The sequence below is a fragment of the Perkinsus marinus genome (genome assembly GCF_000006405.1).
Source record: "Perkinsus marinus ATCC 50983 genomic scaffold scf_1104296945830, whole genome shotgun sequence".
NCBI classification, from domain to species: Eukaryota; Perkinsozoa; order Perkinsida; family Perkinsidae; genus Perkinsus; species Perkinsus marinus.
Window position 1 is genome coordinate 1 of NW_003211046.1, and position 3,228 is coordinate 3,228.

Sequence of the window (3,228 nt, forward strand, 5' to 3'; positions counted from 1 at the left end):
CTTCAATGTGACCGAATGGGGTAGGATCCCCTACACCGACACCATAAATGCCTTCACACTGTCCGTGAATGGGACTCCTACTGAAGCATATTCTGGCAGGTGTCCGAAGGCTCGCTAGTTTCGTCACGAAAAAAGCGAGGCTTCACATTACACCAAACTTTCGTGTCATGTGGTAGATCGCTCATGAGCATCTCATTGCTTCGTTTACATTTTCTGGGGGGCTGCCAAAAAGACCAGGTTCTCCTCGGAGGCAATCTTATCTTGTTCATTTACCTTCTCCCACTCAGCAATATCTCAAAATCCTTAACCGTATTGCTCTTGTCCGCGGTCCAATATTGTCTTGTTCGGAACGATTCTTTATGTTGGTAATGCTATCGTGGCCTAATGGATAAGGCGTTGGTATTCGTAACCAAAGACTGTGGGTTCGAGTCCCATCGAGATCGTTTTATTCCCCACCGCGTCTCCTTTTTCGGCGGTATAGTATTTGGAAGATTCTGCGATCTCGGAGTTTCATGTGTAGGGTGTTGACGTTAAAGTATACTAATGCTTAAAGTTAGTGTTATATTAATATTACTAGGATGGCACTTAAAGTTAGTGTTATATTAATATTACTAGGATGGCACTTAAAGTTAGTGTTATATTGATATTACTAGGATGGCACTTAAAGTTAGTGTTATATTAATATTACTAGGATGGCACTTAAAGTTAGTGTTATATTAATATTACTAGGATGGCACTTAAAGTTAGTGTTATATTAATATTACTAGGATGGCACTTAAAGTTAGTGTTATATTAATATTACTAGGATGGCACTTAAAGGTAGTGTTATATTAATATTACTAGGATGGCACTTAAAGTTAGGGTTATATTAATATTACTAGGATGGCACTTAAAGTAAGTGTTATATTAATATTACTAGGATGGCACTTAAAGTTAGTGTTATATTAATATTACTAGGATATGAAATACGATATGAAAACTTGAAAGTTTCGAGTTCTGCGTTCGAGAAGTTTTCAAAATGCTCCTACTATTCAAAGACATTCTAAGTTCGAAGTTCGAACTCGAAGTTAGTGTTCGAGAGAACGCATATTATCATACAACTACTGTATTACAATGATTGGATTATATTCAGTGGTCTCGAGTACTGGAGAGCCGGAAAAAAGAAAAGATTACGCCTCGAGGTATTCTGCCTCGACCGTAGCATCGCGTGAGGTATCCTTGAGCATGCTTGTCGGAGTCAGATTGATACGCATGAGTACTGAAGACACCGTGCGCAGCAGGGGACTGTCCCGCCGAGCGTCTTCCGGAGTGTCATCAGTGTAAGAAGAACCATCATGAGATAACCACATTGGGAAAGTCTATTGCCAGCATCCGAGTCGTAAATGTGGACCACTATTGAGCCATGAGCAAACACTATTGTCATTGTCAGTATAGTTGGATGGTTTCTATCCACAAAGGCATGCCTGGATTGCAGATGACAATCGGAAGCGCTGAAAGTAGGGTGGCACGAATTGTTTCCTTCCAATTATTTCTCTCCATTTCCTTCGGAAAGATGAAGGAAATTTAGAAAATTCTTTGGGGCAGGAAAGATAGGAAAAATAAGGAAAAAATAAAGAAAAATTTTCCGAAACGACCATAAATGGGTACAAAAAGCCAAAAAAACAAGAGGTCTCACACCAGGTGATGTCTGGGATATATGCCTTTGTTAGTGGTCTCGGACCCAGTCACTGGGGAGACCACGCATCACCACCCCACACAGATGTAGATAACTATTGCGGAGGAGTTGATCAAGTAAACCGCATCGCAGCGGAGGCTCCATCTGAGAAACGCTTGGTGGCCTTAGATGGTAAAATCCCGTACCATCTAAGCTCTCGAGCCGAGAATCTCGGGAAGAGGCCTCAAGAGATCGACGCTTCCGACTCTCTGGGATTTCTGCAGGGTGGCTGAAAGTGGGGAATTATACCTATTATTCCCGGGAATATTCCCGGGGAAGGGAATTAAGGAATTACTTTGGGGAATAATACCTGCATTTTCGGGAATTATGTAAAATAAACACCGAACAACGATGAACCTGTAGTTTCTTGATGGATTCTGAGGTTGTTGTTGCAACTAGTGGACTCCAAAAGACCACGAATATGGGCCTGACTCACTTGTCGTGTATGAAAGACGACGTCGATCGATCTTGCCGCAAGATTCTTGCGCGCGCTCATGGCAATGCTCATGCGTAGAACTTTCTTATGCCGGCTTCGTTCCTGATCACCTCAGGATGATTTGATCATCTTTGTTCGATCGGCCTCAGCTATTGTGACTCTCATCATGTCTCGAAGGTGCAATCCTGAGAACCTAGACCCAAACCAGCACATATTGGAGTACCCTGCATACGAGTCGTAGGCTACGACGATGACGGAGAGCCAGTGAGGAACTGGCGGTGTGTCTTCATAAGAGAACCGGGTGAACCGAAAGTACACACACAACACAACAACTGAGACTTCTGTTCCCAAAAACGCAATTCAGTTCAATTCAAGCTGATTCAAACCTTATTGTGAGCCATAGGCCAATCGCCCTCTCACAACAATGCCACTAGCAAATACTGCCAAAAATTACTACGGCATACAACCAGCCTGGCTGATACTATCAGCTGTCTCGGGACCTAGTGTGTGAATGCACTAAGAAAGCTTCTCCCAGTGCGGACGAAGCCATCCAGCATAACGGCGCTCTCAGAGAAATCCAGAAATGTAATGCAGAATGTAGAGTACGACACTGTCGTAACGACAGTGACGAACCCGAGGTGAGAAATTTTTCCTGGGTGGGGTAGCATGTAAGTGGTGGCAGCTTGATCCCAGTTTCGATCTTGTTAGAATTCACCATCCAGTAACCTCCACAACACGATGAGGTACTGGGACCAGTGGGGTATGAACGGAACGTCACTGGCGGCCAGCTACTGGCCCGTTGTGCAACTTGCGAATTGCGAACATCTCGCACGCGCTCGCCCTGACGTAACGTCAGTGACGTCCGATATCAAAAAAAGTGGCAGGATGCGAGAGAGCTCGTATTTTTTTCGGCCTTACGGCCGAGAAGGTTTCCTAAGACGCCTATGTATGTTTTCGGACTTTCTTTTGGGGTGATGTTGGAGAAGAATACGATTTTGTACAATAATTCCCCCAAATAAGGTCTATTATTGAATAATTATTTCCCTTTTTGACCAGTCATTATTCCCGGGAACTAAAA

At 43.5% G+C, this 3,228-nt stretch overlaps 1 non-coding gene across 1 annotated transcript; it reads left to right on the plus strand.

The window, feature by feature from the left end:
- The first annotated feature begins 370 nt into the window (after positions 1-370).
- Pmar_PMAR021303 lies at positions 371-443 on the plus strand. Its single transcript has one exon. It is a non-coding gene; the product is annotated as a tRNA-OTHER (tRNA).
- The last annotated feature ends 2,785 nt before the right edge of the window (positions 444-3,228 follow it).